General features: G+C 46.8%; 1 protein-coding gene across 9 annotated transcripts in view; it reads right to left on the bottom strand.

Moving 5' to 3' along the window:
- Window positions 1-19,779, bottom strand: part of LDB1 (LIM domain binding 1) — a 260,494-nt gene that overhangs the window by 56,349 nt on the left and 184,366 nt on the right. The window contains exon 1 of one of the 9 annotated variants that reach the window (XM_077455669.1): window positions 16,351-16,814. The exons of the other annotated variants lie outside the window; for them this stretch is intronic. The gene's annotated coding sequence lies outside the window, so the exon portion shown is untranslated. Of the gene's footprint in view, window positions 1-16,350; window positions 16,815-19,779 lie in introns of those variants that run through there. 9 annotated transcript variants of the gene reach the window in all.

Genomic DNA, 19,779 nt, shown 5'->3' with positions numbered 1-19,779 from the left:
GCGACTATTTGAGGATGTGACTTTTTCCAATGGTCATATTCAGTCCTGAAAAGCAGCTCTGTGCCGGTATGCGTTCCATAACCCTCCAGGGCTCCCAGGCACATCTATGGTTACCAGAGACTGGTCAGATACATGTCCTAACCAGAGGGGAGATACTACTGCTGCCAGCAAAGCCTGAATGAAGGAACAGCTGTGATTGGGAAGACAAGTCTGAAAATAGAAGTGACCGGGTGAGCGTCCATCGGAGCTCCGGCGGGAGGAAGGGTGTGGGAGAGAAGACACGGGGCCACAAAACAAAACTATCGGACCACGAGAAAAAAGAAATGTGAAAGAAGCTCTCTGCAAAAAGAAGAGTCATATCTAGTAAGCTTTGTATTCATTAATAAAATGCAAAGCATTCTCGGGATGGCGCCCACGCCCACGCCACACATTGCCTGGCCTCCTGTGTTCACAATGCATCAGGGCAGTCGTCAAGTACAGGATCCAGAATCTGGGAGAGATCACCGCAGTAGTGGCGTCTGTACTGCGATTTCCAGCTTCTAGAGCAGTGGTCTACAAACGGCGGTCCTTCACTTTTATCTGGCCCTTAGGGCGCCATTTCATTCACGGACACTAATGAAGGAGCACAATTCCTACCAATGATGGGGAACAGTTCCTCCCAATAACAATGGGGCCCAAAGACACCAAAAATGGGCCACAATTCCTCCCAATGACACCAAGATGGGCCACAATTCCTCCCAAATGACACCAAAAATGGGCCACAATTCCTCCCAAATGACACCAAAAATGGGCCACAATTCCTCCCAAATGACACCAAAAATGGGCCACAATTCCTCCCAAATGACACCAAAAATGGGCCACAATTCCTCCCAAATGACACCAAAAATGGGCCACAATTCCTCATAGTTCTTACCAATGACCCAGACAAGTGGGCACAATTCCTCCAAATGACATAAAAAAAAAAAAAAGGCACAACTCCTACCAATGATAGGGCCAAATTCCTATGAAAGACACAAACATTGGGGTCCAATGACACCAATGTTTAGGCCCAATTCCTACCAATGACACAGACAATAGGGAACAATTCCTCTGTCTGACACCAAAAATTGGGCACAATTCCTTCCAATGACAGCAAAAATTGGGCACAATTCCTGCCAATGACACCAACAGTGGAGCACAATTCCTATCAAAGACAAAAACATTGGGGCCCAATGACACCAACAATGGGGCTCAATTCCCCTCACTAACACCAAAGATAGGGCATGGTTTACTCCAAATGACATTGGGACATTTTCTAATCCTGATGGCCACAGTTCAGCCGACCTAAAGTCTGAAGGACAGTAAACTGGCCCTTTGTTTAGAAAGTTTGGAGACCCCTGTTCTAGAGGGATCCCACTGATATGGTATATACAGAGTTAAGTTGGTCTAGCTTGGATCAATATAACTATATCAAAATATCATGGGCAGGAAGGGCTACTGCCCAGGGCACAGTGGTAAGGGAGGGCTTCCCCCTCACTGCACACATGCTCCAGATTAGTGCCTGGCAACCAGTGGGCCACAGCTTCATGCTTGACCTGATGGCTACTGCTGTCCCGTTGTGCCCCAACATACCCACGTATCACCCCATCCACCCACAGCGAACACAAAAAACACACCGTGCATGTGCAACTACCTTCTAGCTACAAGAAAACAAGCATCTGGCCATGCATGGGCAGCACGGCTGCTGTTAGAACTCACAGGGCACCATGCAGCCCAGCTGAAAGTGACTAAGGACATAGATTTATCAGTCCCTTTCTCTGCAACCTCTGCTGCACAGATTAATGAATAGGAAATGCTTTGAAGGTTCCAGCACATTCACAAACTGAAGCATAGTCAACACAGTTGACTATGCTTTAGTGATGAATGGACACAGAGTTGATTGGTACCGATCGTTCACTCTGTTCATTCAGGAAAGGATAGGGTCAGTAAATTACATTTAACAGCCCTTACCCGCTCTGCGCCCTGAAACAGGGGGACTGGACAGCAGATGGAAGGGGCGTAAGTGCTAGATCCAATCCCCCCTGTAGTGCAGCCAAAGAGAGGGAGAGGAGGAGAAGCTGGCAGCGCTTCAGGGGGAGGCAGAAGAAGATCGGTGCCTGCAATATGACAGTACAGCCGGCCCTCCTGCTCAGTAGGTGCCTGGGCCCGGGCCCAGTACAGGAGGGCTGGCTGTACTGCCTGATCAGCAGCCCTGATGGGCATTGTACATGACCTCCGAAGAAACTTTTTTACACTCTTCCAGGAGTTGGAACGCCTGGTCCCCAATTAGGTACTGTGGATCCATCCTCCAGCCCCTGAGTCTCTTCTACATGCCAAGCCTCCTCCATCCTCTTGAACTTCCTTCCCCTAATTTGTCCAAACCATTCTCTTTGGTCCTCACAAGACCTCCTCCTCTCTACCCCCCTCATCACCTTCTCCCACGCTTAACCCCAGGACTTCTCCAGAACCTCTCTCATCCTCTGGCACACCATACCACAACGTGTCCAGACCTCTCCCATCCCTTGGCACACCATACCCCAATTCGTTCAGAGCATCTTCAATGCTCTGGAACTCCCTACCCCAATATCTCCAAACTGTTCTCTTTGGTTCTCACAAGACCTCCTCTCTAGCGCCCTTGTCGCCTCCTCCCATGATTGCCCGCAAGCCTTCTCCAGAACCTCTCCCTTCATCTGGCACTCCCCAACTCAATCTTGTCCAGCTATCTTCTACCCTGCCTGGCTTTAGGGGGATCCCCGAAACCCCCCCCCCCTTTTTTTAAAGAGAAGTCTATCCCACCTCAACCTAAAAACTGAACTTTTAATTCTTCCATTTGCTCATCTCCTCAGTTACTACATTTTGTATCACTTCGTCTCCCTTTTAGATTGTAAGCTCTCACGAGCAGCGTCCTTCTAAACCTCTTGTATTAGAACTGTGCCATCTCCTTTTTATTTTGTAAATCCCTGCACAAACTTCTGGCTTGATATAAATAACGAGTTTTTAGATCAGGGTTATCACGTCAAAGAAAGATGCGTGGAGGTTGGTTGCTATAGATTACTATAGTAGTCTGTAGTGCATTGTGTCTCTCAGAAATATATGTTATACATAGACGTGACGTGCACACCGACAACATTCAAGGTGAATTACAACAATAGTCACAGTGCCAAACCTTCACAGGTAACAATAGGCGCACTTAATAAAACCCGCCGGCTGCCGTGCTGGAGAATGTTCCCACACTCCGAGCTCGAAGATGAATAACACAATATGTCTGCTACGGAAGAGTCCATAGAGGTGCGAGAGTATAGTAGAGACTTCATAAATTACTAAATTATCTAAAAGCCTACAAAGCAAAACTTTTCTAGAACTACAACGTAAACGGGTCGAGGAAACGTAAACGGGTCGAGGAAACGTAAACGGGTCGAGGAAACGTAAACGGGTCGAGGAAACGTAAACGGGTCTTTCCTGCAACCCATGTTTGCAGGAAAGAAAAAAGCATCATCATCTATGGCCTGCCTTACAGTGAGAACTAAGACCCCTTTCACACTGGGGCGTTTTTCATGCGCTTTAGCGTTGAAAAAAAAAAAAAAAGCGCCTGAAAGAAGCCGAAACTGGCAATCCCAATGTGAAAGCCCGAGTGCTTTCACACTGAGGCGCTGCGCTGGCAGGGCGTCAAAAAAAGTCCTGCAAGCAGGTTCTTTGCAGCGCTTTTGGAGCGGTGAATAACAACGCCTAGAGGCGATTCAGTTCGCATTGTGCGCTATACAAGTATTTCATTCATTCAACGCTCCTAAAGCGCCCCTTCCCATTGAAATCAATGGGAAGCGCCTGTAAAACGCATGAAAAGCGCCTGAAAAACGCTATTGGCAGCAGCATTTTGTGGGTGCTTTTAACCCTTTATTTGGCCACTAGCAGGGGTTAAAAGCACCCCAATAACGCTCGAAAAACGCTAGTAAAGCGCTGCTAGTTTAAGCAGCGCTTTACGAGTGTTTTTCGGGCGCTGACATTGTGAAAGGGCTCTTAAAGCACTTGGGCTTTCACATTGGGACTGCAGATGAGGCTTCTTTCAAGCGCTTTACAGGCGCTTTTTTTAACTCTAAAGCGCCTGAAAACGCCCCAGTGTGAAAGGGGTCTAAAGAAGAACTAGGCAGGAAGGAGCACCAACACAATATGGCAACAACGTAAAATCTTATCTTCAATTCCAATTATTTCCAGCTTCCTCTTATTTATCTGAAATCTTCCTTTATGAAGATCCCACAAAAGGATTAAAGTACAACCAGCAGAGGCTCTTCATGTCTTTATCTAAAATAAAACTTTACACACATTCCAAATTTCGACGTTTCCGGAACATAAGACTCCAGCATTTTAGGTAGAAGAGGAAGGTACAGGTGCACCATCCAGCCCCACACCTAGTTGAGAGGTTTAAAACTGCTGCAAATAGACGGTGCACTGAGTGCTGTTAGTATGTGCCCAGGGCTGAATGTCCATACCGGGTTGCATAATGCCCTAAATGTTCGTACCACTGGGTGCACCCGCCCAGCTGCAGCAGCTGTCTGAGGACCGAAAAATCATCACATCTTACAGGCTGGAGACAGGAGGAGGACTTGTGTATAGTGACAGCGTGTAAGAAATACTCCTACAGGCTGTGGATGTGGGCTTCCACTTCCTTTCCTGGAGTGATGTGGGCTCCTGCTGTTAACGTCTTAAGCTTCAGGAAGCTGGCACTGAAAACAAATGCCAGGATCCTATAACGACATGCCGGTCAACGTCTCATAGGAGACACCAAACTACGGAGCCTGCCTAATACATAAATACCCCACTTTTCACAGTTATGGAAACCATTGCCTTCCTTAGCTAGCAGTGCTTAGTCACTTGCAACTGGACTTTTCTGTAATGTTGGAGAAGACTTTTCATGGCTTCTCCAGGCCACTTATCCGGCCCTCACCAAGCCACTTCTTCAGGCACTGAAGAAGTGCTTAGAGAAGCTACAAAACATCTTCAACATTACAGAACAAAGTCCAGATGAGTGTGACCAAGTACCATTATTAAGCTGCTCCAAGCCACTTTGTCAGTCCTTCAAGCTTCTCCAGGTCACTTTTTTAGGAACTGAAGTTGTTTTGAGACACTATAATCATGAAGTACAGATGAATGTATGTAACCAATTACTAAGCTTTCCAAGTCACTTCAGTTCTTGAAGCTTCTGCAAGCCCCATCTCCAGGAACGAAAGAAGTGGCTAGAAGAAGCTATGAAAAACATCAACATTACGGAACGCGTCCAGATGAATGTAAATACTAAGCTTCTCCGAGCCACTTCTTCAGTTCCTGGAGCTTCTGAAGGCCACGTTTTTAGGAACTGAAGAAGTGGCTAGAGGAAGCTACAAACTGTCTTCAACTTTACCAAACAAGTCCAGTTGAAAAACCATTACTAGCAATACCAGCCTCTCTCAACTAGCATCCCACCAGAGGTTGTTAGGGGTTCTTGAGCAGTTCCTGCCTTCTGGATAAGTAACCACTGATACCATTGATCTTTTTAGCCATCTGCAAGATCATTTTCCCCCCACTGACTACTACTGTAAAGAGAAATCTTCTCTATGACCTCCTATGTCTTATAAAAGACACCAAACTAAGGAGCCTGCAGAATACATCAATACCTCTTCTGGCAGTTATAGAAACCATTTTCCTCTATAGCTAGCAGTGTTTAGTCACAATCAACTGGACTTTAATGTTGAAGGGAAGACTTTTTCATGACTTCGCCAAGCCACTTCAGCCTTCGCCAAGCCACTTCTTCAGTAACTGAAGAGTCTCGGAGAAGCTATGAAACACTTTCAGCATTACAGAACGAGTCCAGATGAATGTGGCCAACCATTATTAAGCTTCTCTAAAAGCCACTTCAGTCCTTCAAACTTCTCTGGGCCACTTTTTTTTTTTAAGGAACTGAAGAAGTGGTTTTGAGACACCACAAAACATCTTTAACATTACAGAACCAGTCCAGATGAATGTATGCAACTACCAAGCTTCTCCAAGTCATTTCAGTTTCTGAAGCTTCTGTAACACCATATCTTCAGAAACTGAAGTGACTTGGAGAAGCTACAAAACATCAACATTACAGCACGTCCAGTTGAATGAGAATAACCACTACCAGCAATACCAGCCTCTCTCAACTAGGGTTCCTCTAGAGGTTACAATTAAAGGGAAAACACTGCGCTATAGTTTGTGAAAAAATGGCCACAACAGCCACAACAGCAGCCAACACCAAAAAACAAACAAAGTTCGACAGGTAAAATAGTAAAAACAGTGTAGCGCTTCAATAATAATAAATGTGATCAACATAAATTATAGAAATAATAATATGACAAAAATCGCATAAATATAAATGCCTAGAGATAAAAGTCCAACATTAGGCGCTCATTCCACTATGTAGCTGGCATAGGGGTGACCAAACCGTCACAGAGGAGGAAAATGGTGTACTAGGCGAATGTATTCATGTGGATCTGCTTGACTGTGAACATCAGAGAAAAGTAGATAAATACTTCTTACCGGAACAGTTGGACTCACACAGTCATATGATGGTTGAGTCTAGAAGGCTTGAGGTCACAATCTGGGACCAAGGAGTGTAAGGAGGGAGTCTGTTGAGCTGATGGAAGAGCTCCGGGCGGTTGTAGGCTCAATGATGGATCCTTTCAGATGGAACGTCAAAGTAATCAAGCTCAGACGCAGCCCGTTGTGCCAATACTCCAATCTCCCCCGAATGGGGAGGGGGATGTTGTGAAGTTTTAAACCAAAAGAATGGAGAAAAAGAAAAAGAAAAAAAGGCTCCACATGGTGCGGGTCAAACGGTATAAAAAATGTTGGTTTATTGAAGTCAAAAGATAATTAATGACTTGGTGATCACATAAAAAACAAAATAAGATTAAAAGCAATGTAGGGTGCCAACAGCTCGCCCAACGCGTTTCGACATATGTGTCTTCAACAGGGGCATGTTCATGCCCCTGTTGAAGACACATATGTCGAAACGCGTTGGGCGAGCTGTTGGCACCCCACATTGCTTTTAATCTTATTTTGTTTTTTATGTGATCACCAAGTCCTTAATTATCTTTTGACTTCAATAAACCAACATTTTTTTATACCGTTTGACCCGCACCATGTGGAGCCTTTTTTTCTTTTTCTTTTTCTCCATTCTTTTGGTTTAAAACTTCACAACATCCCCCTCCCCATTCGGGGGAGATTGGAGTATTGGCACAATGGGCTGCGTCTGAGCTTGATTACTTTGACGTTCCATCTGAAAGGATCCATCATTGAGCCTACAACCGCCCGGAGCTCTTCCATCAGCTCAACAGACCTCCCTCCTTACACTCCTTGGTCCCAGATTGTGACCTCAAGCCTTCTAGACTCAACCGTCATATGACTGTGTGAGTCCAACTGTTCCGGTAAGAAGTATTTATCTACTTTTCTCTGATGTTCACAGTCAAGCAGATCCACATGAATACATTCGCCTAGTACACCATTTTCCTCCTCTGTGACGGTTTGGTCACCCCTATGCCAGCTACATAGTGGAATGAGCGCCTAATGTTGGACTTTTATCTCTAGGCATTTATATTTATGCGATTTTTGTCATATTATTATTTCTATAATTTATGTTGATCACATTTATTATTATTGAAGCGCTACACTGTTTTTACTATTTTCCTCTAGAGGTTGTTATGGGTTCTTGAGGAATGGGCAATTTCCGCCTCGGGGATAATTAACCATTGACAACACCAATCTTTTTAACTATCTGAAAGAATTTTTTTTTTTTTTGACTACAACTGTAAGACGAAATCTTCTCAATGACCAACAATGTCTTACAAGAGACACCTGAAAACCAACTAGCAGTGCAACAGCTAGCAGTGGTTAGTCACATGCAACTGGACTTTTCTGTAACGTTGAAGAGAAGACTTTTCATGGCTTTGCCAAGCCACTTCTTCAGGAACTGAAGAGTCTTGGAGAAGCTACGAAACACTTTCAGCATTACAGAATAAGTCCAGATGAATGTGACCAAGCATTATTAAGCTTCTCTAAAAGCCACTTCTACAGTCCTTCAAGATTCTCTTGGCCCCCCTTTTTTTTTTTGGAACTGAAGAAGTCGTCTTGAGACACTACAAAAACATCTTTAACATTACAGAACCAGTCCAGATGAATGTATGTATCTACCAAGCTTCTCCAAGTCACTTCAGTTCCTGAAGCTTCTGTACATCATGTCTTTAGGAACTGAAGAAGTAGCTTGGAGAAGCTACCAAAACAACTTCAACATTGCAGAACAAGTCCAGTTGAATACGAATAACCACTACTAGCAAGACCAGCCTGGGTTCGTCCAGAGGTTGTTAGGAGTTGAGGAATTAGCAAATTCTGCCTCAGGGATAAGTAACCACTGACAACACTGATCTTTTTAGCTAGCTGTAAGAAAAAAAAATTTTTTCCCCATTGACTAATACTGTAAGGAAAATCTTCAATGACCACCAATGTCTTGCAAGAGCATTCCACTAACACCAACAACTACGGAGCCAGTTCAGGAAACCATTGTCTGCTATAGTAAGTGGCAGACAATGGTAAGTGGCAAAGCAGTGGTTAGTCATATTTAACTGGACTTTTGCTGTAACGTTGGAGAAAACATTTCATGGCTTTGCCAAGCCACTTCTTCAGCCTTCGCCAAGTCACTTCCTTGGAGAAGCTACGAAACACCTTCAGCCTTATAGAACAAGTCCAGATGAGTGTGACCAACCATTTTTAAGCTTCTCTAAAAGCCACATTTTCAGTCCTTCAAGCTGCGGTTTGAGACGCCTCAAAACATCTTCACCATTACAGAACATTCCCCCCCCCCCCCCCCCATTGACTACTACTGTAAGGAGAAATCTTCTCAATGACCACCAATGTCTTGCAAGCAACCCCAAACAAACACCAACTAAGGAGCCTGCATAATACAGAAATAGCTCTTCTGTCAGTTATGGAAACCATTGTCTTTTATAGTTAGTAGTGTTTAGTCAAATTTAACTGGACTTTTCTGTAATGTTGAAGACAAGCCATTTCATGGCTTCGCCAAGCTACTTCTTCAGGAGATCTGCCAGATTGGTCAACACTCATTTAATGAGTATACATACACCCATGTAGGGCAATTCTGGGTGGAATAAAAAATAAAATCCTGGTAATCTTTCCATGAGGAGAGGAACCCAACCAAGAACAGAAGACTATGAAGCTGTGGCCGTCATAAGAACCCAACGACAAGGATTCAGACATCACAATCAAAGATGCATCACAAACAAGTACAACTCTATAGCAAACGGACATAAAAGCAGCCACAGGAGGCTCCTAGACAGCAATTGTCCCTTACCCAGGAACAAGGTGTAGTCTTCAATACATCACTAATCAGCACAGAGTGCAGTAACCCTCAATACCACCCCTGAACTCTATGTTTTGCATCCCTGCACTCGGCATTCGGTACACGGCATGCCCCTGAACTCAGCACTCCGTACACGGCGCACCCATGAACTCGGCACTTAAAGCGGAGTTCCACCCAAAAATTGAACTTCCGCTTTAAGGGAAGGTGACCCCCTGACATGCCACATTTTGCATGTCAATTTTTTTTTTGGGGGGGGGGGGGGGGGGCAGAAACCCTCTTTTTAGAGAGTTCCATCTCCAACTTCCTTCCCAGGCCACCGCGGTGCCGGAAGTTCATCTCTCCCCCCTTCTTTCGGCAATCATCTGGCACAAGTCCCAGATGATTGCCCGGCCAGTCACAGTGCGCTGTGCGGCTCGCAAATGCGCAGTGCATGCCTGGCTGTGAAGCCACAGCCGGGTGCCCACAGTGACAATGCTGGTGCCGCAGAGAGGAGGGGAGACAAGCGGGGCTTTGTTCCCCCACATCGCTGGACCCTGAGACAGGCGAGAGTCCGATTATTAAAAGTCAGTAACTGCAGTATTTATAGCAGCTGACTTTTATTTTTTTTTATTTTTTTTAAGTGGAACACCGCTTTAATGCACTCTTGATATTTAACACTTCTTTAAGATCCTCCTGCTGTCAGTGCAGTTTGGCCACATCCACTGTTCAACGCAGTTCGGCGGGAGCGCAGTTGAGTTCCTGCACCTATTTGAGAGAAAAAAAAAGCCCTGGATAAAATTTATATACCGTAATCTTACAGATAAAACTGGCCAAAAATGCTGATGCGGCCCACGGTTAAATTGATGTGGACACCCCTGCTTTATTAACAGTAACCCCAAATGTGATGCATTTCTGCTGCGATTGTCACACGGCAACTGCAGTAAACCGTGTGAAGCTTGTTGCCTGAAAAAGGAGCAGGAGCTTCTTTTTGGGCGACAATGTGAAATGAATGGGCGGGCCCTATGTGGCACAGATAATCATGTATCGGGAAGAAGCGTGAAGGGGGCTTTAAGGTGTTATGTGTTCTGCATATTTATTTTTAATTTGTCCAGTGAATGTAAAATACAGTAGTAGGTAGTAATAGACCTATTGGAAAGCGCTGCACAAACTGTTTAATAAAAATATTATATATATATATATCTCAATCATGTAAAAAATATCAGTAGTCAAAATAAACATACCATGTAACAAATCCCTAAAGAGAAAAACATTTTTTTAATATATATATATATATATATATATATATATATATATAATTATATTAAAAAAATGTTTTTCTCTTTAGGGATTTGTTACATGGTATGTTTATTTTGACTACTGATATTTTTTACATGAATATATATATATATATATATCAGATAAAGTCCTAAAAAAAAAAAAAAAAAAAAATAAAAAAAAAAAAAAGCAGCTTGCAAAAGTAACAATGATCGGCTGACAGTTTTTTTAAATAAAAATCGGCTAATTGATCACTCAGCTTGCCAGTCGTTAGCACCCTGTGAAAATTTCCTGAAGCTTGGCTAATAATCGTGGGAGGATTGATTAGCAGATTTGGACATTTTCTGCAGCAGGATGCAATTGTTTATTTTCACCACTTGTTTTAGCAAGGAGAGATTATCAAAGCTGCCATAAAGCCACCAGAAGAGGGGGGATGGGACTGAAAAAGAAAAAAAAAAAAAGAAAAAAAAAAAAAAAAAGAGGGGGGAGGGGGGATTACTATCACTAGCTTCCTCTGAGCTGGTCTCTTTAACCCATGCATGCCTGGATCGCTGTAGGGAGGCTGGAGGCAGAAGATCAATGGCAGGCCATGTATACAGGTAGAGCAATGATAGCTTCCACATTTTGACAATGCAAAACTGTGATGGACTTTTTGCGCACTAGATGGTGCATTTAAAGACTACACACACAAAGAAAAAAATATTATTATAACAACACTGTGTATATATTTTTTTTTTAAAAAGGAGACCCAGCTACTAACCACCCCCCCCCAAAAAAAAAAAAAAAAAAAAACTTTATTTTTTTAGGTTTATGATCTTTTGCTTGGTCTCCCTATTAAAAAAAAAATAATAATATATATTTATATAGAGCTATGGTGGAGCTAACATTTTGACAATGGAAAGCTGTGATGGACTTTTGCGCACTAGATGGTGCATTTAAAGACTACACACAAAAATCAAAATATTTAATAATTTATATATCTCCTATATGGATTTTTTTTTAAAGGAGGCCCAGGAACTAATCAAACCCCCCCCCCCCCAAAAAAAAGAGAAGTTCATCTTTATTATTTTTTTTTTTAAGTTTATGATCAGTTGCTTAGACTTCCTAATAATAAATAAATATATAATATCTCTATATATATCTATGAAATATTTTTACTTTATTTTTATTTTTTTATTAGTTTTAGCGAGAGATCCAGCAACCAATCAGAAGCCCTTGCCAGTATTTGTCATAACACTTACTACAAATAACTCTTTCCAACGCAATAAATAATTATGCCCATCATTTCATGCTCCGACATTTAAATATTAGGCGTACACGTGAAAATTTGATCTTTCAATTTATTTTTTTCCCTGGGGAAAAATAAAAATAAAATAAAACCGGTTTTGTTACAGTTTTATAAAGCGCGCCGAATATGCAGCGTGCGGAAGTTTTGGTATGCTGTCTGAAACCGCACAAACGCAGGACTTCATAGAAATATATGGAAAAGCGCAGCTCAATCGCATGAAAAAGACAGGCTAGCTACACTTTAGCAAAATCGCAGGTCAGGGCAGCGTGAAGCCGCTTCAAGGCTCCAGTCACACCCGAGCGTAGCGGGAACATGCATTCCCAATCTAATTTTTCACATGTTAAATTCCATGTCATGCCTACAGCAGACCATTTACATGAAAGGACTACCCCTGTGTGTGAAAAATGCCCTAAAGTACCATGTGGAGCGTTGAGTCTTTTTCAGTGCGACTTTGTACTATGTTTTGACGTGCAGCAAAACGCGTGGTTGCTACCTGCGATTGGGCTGCCATTAACAACACACATCTACGAGGGGGGGGGGGGGGGCGAACGAGAGGAGGAGGAGGGGGGGGGCGCGAGAGAGAGGAGGAGGGAGGGGGGGGGGCGCGAGAGAGAGGAGGAGGAGGGGGGGGCGCGAGAGAGAGGAGGAGGAGGGGGGGGGCGCGAGAGAGAGGAGGAGGGGGGGGGCGCCAAGAGAGAGGAGGAGGAGGAGGGGGGGGCGCGAGAGAGAGGAGGAGGAGGGGGGGGGGGCGCGAGAGAGAGGAGGAGGAGGAGGGGGGGGGCGCGAGAGAGGAGGAGGAGGAGGGGGGGGCGCGGAGAGAGGAGGAGGAGGGGGGGGGGGCGCGAGAGAGGAGGAGGAGGAGGGGGGGGGCGCGAGAGAGGAGGAGGAGGGGGGGGCGGGAGAGAGGAGGAAGGGGGGCGAGAGAGAGGAGGAAGGGGGGGGCGAGAGAGAGGAGGAAGGGGGGGGAGGGGCCGAGAGAGAGGAGGAAGGGGGGGGGGCCGAGAGAGAGGAGGAGGGGGGGGGGCCGAGAGAGAGGAGGAGGGGGGGGCCGAGAGAGAGGAGGAGGGGGGGGGCCGAGAGAGAGAGGAGGGGGGGGGGGGGGGCCGAGAGAGAGGAGGGGGGGGGGGGCCGAGAGAGAGGAGGAGGGGGGGGGGGGGGGGGGCCGAGAGAGAGGAGGAGGAGGGGGGGCCAGAGAGAGAGGAGGAGGAGGGGGGCGAGAGAGGAGGAGGGGGACAAATAGAGCAGCGACTAGGGAGCGCGCCTGCTTGGGTGCCCCCCATTGCTAACTACTTTAAGTTGCATTGGTTATCACGAAAAAGCCAACTGCCTGCTGTAAAAACCGGTACCGGCATCACCCCGGTATAGCTTCAAGCCATGAACGCAAATTTGTGTATGGTCGGCGCAAAAGGGATAATAATAATGACAATTTAAAACACGTCTGCAAATATCCAGGCATAAGTGGCCACTGGCAGAATAGCGGTGAGCGCCGATTGGATGACGGGCTGACACATTTGGTGGCGTTGTACAACAGGAGAGGAAATTGGTTTAGAATCATTCAGGCCGAGTCATACAAAGTGCTCCGGTGTGTTTTGATACATTGGGTTATTGTTTTGATGGAAAAGTTTCATATGGTACAAATGTTTTGTTGAATGAAAGTCGTACATCACCCCTCCCCCTCCGCCTTTCACCATTACAAGGCCCCGTGCACACTTACCGATTTGGAATCATGGGTAGAATCGCCGCCTGTACCCACAATTCTAAATTGCCCCTGCACCTCAATCGCAGAACGATTTTGTTACAAGCGACGTTCAAAAATCATGTAGAAAAAAAAAAATGCTCCCGGATCAAGGCCACAATTCAGCCTGTAGTTTCAGAATTGCGGAAAAACACGTGTGCCATTATTTTTTTAATGGCACCCTAATAGGCTGGGAGATTGTCGCACAAAAAATGACCAAAAATCATGTCAAACCGCATGCCCAAAAAAAATAAAAATAAAAAATTGTTCCTAGCTCAAGGCACAAAATTCTGCCTGTGGTTCCAAAATTGCGGCAAAATTAGCGAAGCGCTTACTGTTCCGTTTATATAATGGTACCCCAAACATGGTGCGAGTGTCGCAAAAATAAATAAAAACAAACAATCTCACCCTAACGTTTTTTCCTTTTTTTTTTTTCACAAACGCACTAAAGTCATGGCAAACTGCACATAAAATAAAAAACATTGCTGGCACAAGGCAAAAAAATTCCGGCTGTCCAAAAATTGCGGCAAAACACGACACGCTTGCGGTGCCAATGTTTCTTAATGGCATCCAAAACGCAGTGCGATTTTGCTGTGATTGTCGCACAACAAAACACGCAAAAATCATGTCAATGTGCTCGATTCGAGGAAAAAATAAAAAATAAACATGGTCCCGGAGCTCCCAGTTAAGTGAATGGCTGCCCTATGCGCAACCCATAGAAACGCACGTTAAATCGCTTAACAAAAATGTAAAAAAAAAAAAACGCACAGGGTTCACTCAACACAAAATACAAACGGCGCCTAAGCTGACGGTCCCGCATACTCAGACATTACAGTTCTAATAACACCTGCGCTCTCGGGTTGTCTGCTTATACAGCTAGAGCAGACCATACACATCACAACCCGATTGTACGGGCAGATCCACCGCCAACCATGTGGTACAAGGGCCCGTCTGATTGGTAGGTCATTATATTACAAAGCTTTGAGAAGTAAAAAAGCTGAATTGTACAAAGATTGTAGCATGGATGCTGAATTTCAAGCGTCCTGTCACTTGAAATACTTTGTTCGGGCCAAGCTGACCCAAACTAAGCATTTAAAGTGACAGGACACCTGGAATTCAGCTGTAAGGACGCATTGTGTGTAATATACATTTTTTTTTTTTTTTTAACCCGATGGTTCATCACCAGACATATCGATCTCTGCAACTGAGATTTATAATTTTCTATCAAACCAACCGAACGTTCGCAAGTCGCACATAGCAGTACTTCCTGGAGGAGCAATATCCATCCCATCTGCCAATGTGTGCGCCCTGCGAACGTACAATCGCCCAATCACCTCCACGGGGGAATGGGGGGGGGCGCATCCAGTACGTATCAAAAGTTATTGCTCCCGGAGGATTCACAATCGTATACAACCACAGAACATATCCAATAGAAAAATACAAGAATCAAAATAAAAAAAAGTACTGGGGGGGGACAGGTTCCGACAACCAATAGGCTGGATTTAGTGACGCGCTATCGCTTTAAGAAAAAAAAAAAAGTCGAAACGCAAACTTTATTGTTATGAAAGGCCTGGAAAGTGATGCGTTCGTCACTTGCGGGTGACCCCCTTAAAGTGACCTCCCCCCACCAGCTCACCCCCCCCCTTCACCATTTTACAAACAAAACAATACATTTGCAGCCCCCTTCCTCATTTGTAGGTGCACCCCCTTAAAGTGTCCCCCGCCAGCCCAACCGCCCTCTTTGCATTTACGTTGCCCGTTATACATACAATGCAATGCGTTTGCAGGCCTACTGTAGGTAAAGTGACCCCCCGCCCCCCCTTTAGAATTACCCCAATCAGCCCAACGACCCCTCTTCCACCCCCCTCTTGCCCATTTTACGTACAAAGCAATGCATTCACAGGCCTCTGTGACCTGTAGGTGCACCCTTTAAAGTGACCCCCCCTCCCTTAGGGTTACCCAAATCAGCCCAACTATGCCTCAGTGAAGGGATTACATACAAAACAATGCATTTTAGGCCTCCATCAACTGTAGGCGCACCCCCTTAAAGTGACCCCCCCGACTTATAGTGACCCCCAACCAGCCCAACTACCCCTCCCCTCGGTGACAGTTTTACATACAATGAGTTTGCAGGCCTCTGTCGCTTGTAGGTGCACCCCCTTAAAGTGACCCCCCCTTAAAGTGACCCCCAACCAGCCCAACTTTCCCTCCCCCATTTTACATACAATGCGTTTGCAGGCCTCTGTCACTTGTAGGTGCACCCCCTTAATGTGACCCCCCCTCCTTAAAGTGACCCCCAACCAGCCCAACTACCCCTCCCTTACCTTCGGTGACAGTTTTACATACAATGCGTTCGCAGGCCACAGTCACTTGTAGGTGCACCCCTCTTAAAGTGACCCCTCTCCTTAAAGTGACCCCCCAACCAGCTCAACTACCCCTCCCCCGTGACCAGTTTGCACATACAAAGCAAAGTGTACACAGGCTTCCGACACATGTAGGTAAACCCGTTTAAAGTGAATTCCCCCCCCCCCCCCCCTTAAAGTGACCCACCACCAGCCCAACTACCCCTCCCCCATTTTACATACAATGCAATGCGTTCCCAGGCCTCCGTCACTTGTAGGTGCACCCCCTTAAAGTGACCCCCTCCCCCACACTTGCCCCCTCTTACATACAAAAGCATTCACTTACCTTAAGAAACAAAGCACCCAAAGCAGAATTGGGGGGGGGGGGGGGGGATAAGAGAAAAAATAAAGGGAAAACAACCCTACACCAGGAGCGTAGACATGTCTGCCGTGAGGGAGGAAATCCAAAAATTAAAAAAAAAAAAAAAACAACAAGAAAACCAATGTCAGGTTTGGAATGCAATGTGGTTGCAGGCTTTGGGCCTGGAGATAATGGCAGGCTGAGGGGACAGGAGGCTGGGAGGGGAGGCCGGGCCTTTGTTTGCTGGGCTCTCTTCCTCAACAATGGCTGCTCCTGGCCTGTTGTGTGCTGGGCCCTGTGCTGGTGGGTCCCTACAGGAGCCTTCCAGTCCTCTCACACTCCCCCCCTTCTCTATGTCTCCCACAATGAGGCCCAGGAGGTGGCCTGTCCTGCACCCTTCCCCCTCCAGCTCTCTAGGGCTGCTCCTCGCTCACTCTGGCTCTCATGAATACAGGGGATGGGGAGGAGGAGGAAGAGGCTGGGAGGGACCCGGAGCAGCCATAGGCTGAAAGGACAACAAAAGACAAGAGGAGGCAGAAGGGGAGATTCCTCTTATTGTGGGGGGACACAAAGCTCAGGAAATGCTCCTGGGTTGACATCGCTAACATGTTGTGGTGGGACGCTTGCAGGCTGCACTTGCTGTGGTGGGACACTCGTAGGGTGCCCTTGTTATGTGTTGATCGCAGGGTCCACTTGTTGTAGTTGGACACTCATAGAGTGCCCTTGTTGTGGTGGGCTGCTCGTAAAGTGCCCTTGTTGTAGTGGGTGGCTCGTTGGGTGCCCTAGTTGTGGTGGGTGGCTTGTACGGTGCCCTTGTTGTGTTGCTCGTAGGGTGCCCTTGTTGTGGTGGGTGGCTTGTAGGGTGCCCTTGTTTCTAGTCGGACGCTCGTAGGGTGCCCTTGTTGTGTTGGGTGGCTCGTAGGGTGTGCTTGTTGTGATGGGTCACTCATAGTAGGGTGCTCTTGTTGTGATGGGTCACTCATAGTAGGGTGCTCTTGTTGTGATGGGTCACTCATAGTAGGGTGCTCTTGTTGTGATGGGTCACTCATAGTAGGGTGTCTTTGTTGTGGTGGGTCCCTCGTAGGGTGTCCTTGTTGTGGTGGGTCCCTCGTAGGGTGTCCTTGTTGTGGTGGGTCCCTCGTAGGGTGCCCTTGTTGTGGTTGGTCACTCACAGAGTGCCCTTGTTGTAGTGGGACGCTCGTAGGGGGCCCTTGTTGTAGGTCACTCGTAGGGTGCTTGTTGTGATGGGTCACTCGTAGGGTGCCCTTGTTGTGGTGGATCACTCCTTGTGGTTGGTCACTCACAGGGTTCCCTTGTTAATGTGGGACGCTCGTAGGGGGCCCTTGTTGTAGGTCACTCGTAGGGTGATCATTGTGGTGAGTCATTCATAAGGTGCCCTTGTTGTGGTGGATCGCTTTCAGGGTGCCCTAATTAGGGGGGGTTTCTCACAGGGTGGCCTTGTTCTGCCACAGAGTATCTATATTGGGGTGGGTTTCTCACAGGGTGCTCGTGCAGTGGGACACTCATAGGGTGCCCTTGTTGTGGTGGGATGCTTGCAAGGTGCCTTTGTTCTCCCTTGTTCTAGTGGGTGCTCTTGTTAGGGCGGGATGCTTTCAGGGTGCCCTTATTGCGGTGAGTTGCTAGCAGGGTGCCCTTGTTGTGATGGGTCATTTGCAGCGTAGGCAGAAGGTGATATTTGTCTCGGGATGCTCATGTTCAGGTGGGATGATCGCACGCAGGGTGCCCTTGTTGTAGTGGAAAGCTTGCAGCGGTTTTCTTGTTCAGGTGGGTTGCTTGCAGGGTGCGCTTGTTCTGGTGGGTTGCTTGCAGGGTGCGCTTGTTCTGGTGGGTTGCTTGCAGGGTGCGCTTGTTCTGGTGGGTTGCTTGCAGGGTGCGCTTGTTCTGGTGGGTTGCTTGCTTGCAGGGTGCGCTTGTTCTGGTGGGTTGCTTGCAGGGTGCCCTTGTTCTGGTGGGTTGCTTGCAGGGTGCGCTTGTTCTGGTGGGTCACTCGGAGGGTGCCCTTGTTGTGGTAGGTCATTCATAGGGTACCCTTGTTGTGGTAGGTCATTCATAGGGTACCCTTGTTGTGGTGGATCACTCCTTGTGGTTGGTCACTCACAGGGTTCCCTTGTTAGTGTGGGACGCTCGTAGGGGGCCCTTGTTGGGTCAGGTCACTCGCAGGGTGCCCTTGTTGGGTCAGGTCACTCGCAGGGTGCCCTTGTTGGGTCAGGTCACTCGCAGGGCGCCCTTGTTGGGTCAGGTCACTCGCAGGGCGCCCTTGTTGGGTCAGGTCACTCGCAGGGCGCCCTTGTTGGGTCAGGTCACTCGCAGGGCGCCCTTGTTGGGTCAGGTCACTCGCAGGGCGCCCTTGTTGGGTCAGGTCACTCGCAGGGCGCCCTTGTTGGGTCAGGTCACTCGCAGGGCGCCCTTGTTGGGTCAGGTCACTCGCAGGGCACCCTTGTTGGGTCAGGTCACTCGCAGGGCGCCCTTGTTGGGTCAGGTCACTCGCAGGGCGCCCTTGTTGGGTCAGGTCACTCGCAGGGCGCCCTTGTTGCGTCAGGTCACTCGCCGGGCGCCCTTGTTGCGTCAGGTCACTCGCCGGGCGCCCTTGTTGGGTCAGGTCACTCGCAGGGTGCCCTTGTTCTTTTAGGATACTCATTGGGTGCCCTTCTGGGATGCATGAGGGTGCCCTTGCTGTAGTTTGATACTCAACAGTGTACCCTTATTCTGTTCGGTTGCTTGCAGGGTGCCATTGTTGCACCAGGTCACTTGCAGGGTGCCCTTATTCTGGTAGGCTACTTGCTGGGTGCCCTTGATTTGGTGGAATACTCCTTGGGTGTACTTGTTGCGGCGGGTCGCTTGCACCTTTTGTGAGTGTCGAGCTCTGTGCAGTTTTCTAACGGAACGCAAAAAACTTGCCACATTTGGGGTGTCATTCATGTCATCGGGCTGTGCGGGTGCAACGGTGCGCATGTGTTTTTGCGCGTTGTGTTTGGGGAAACCAATTTATTTCAATGGGCTGTCCTACGTGCGAAAAAAAAAAAATCACACAGAACCTTTAACTCCCGCTGCACTGAAACGCACAAAACTTCTGCTACCATGCGCTTTCGCGTGTGCGCTAGCAAAAGTTATGTTAAAAGCATGCAAAAAAAAAAAAAAAACGTAGAGCAGGCGGCATTTTTTTTGCAATGTAAATGCACATAAATTCAACGCAAGGTCCCATTCACCACTAACGATTTTTGAAAAAAATGCACGTTTCATTTCAAGGGGCATTTCACAGAAACGTGGCAAAGTAGCTTGTGGAGCTTTTTCCTGCATTCCAGTTTGCACGTTTATTTTTAAAAGCAAAAGATCAAACTACATTTTTCTTTTAGAAGCACTATACAATCTGATTGTACAATCTCATTTATAACA

Source organism: Lithobates pipiens, unplaced genomic scaffold (assembly GCF_037356315.1).
Source record: "Lithobates pipiens isolate NorthernLeopardFrog02 unplaced genomic scaffold, aLitPip1_a1.2 Scaffold_25, whole genome shotgun sequence".
NCBI lineage: Eukaryota > Metazoa > Chordata > Amphibia > Anura > Ranidae > Lithobates > Lithobates pipiens.
Note: the sequence above shows the minus strand (reverse complement) of the source record. Positions and strands in the feature narration are given on the sequence as shown.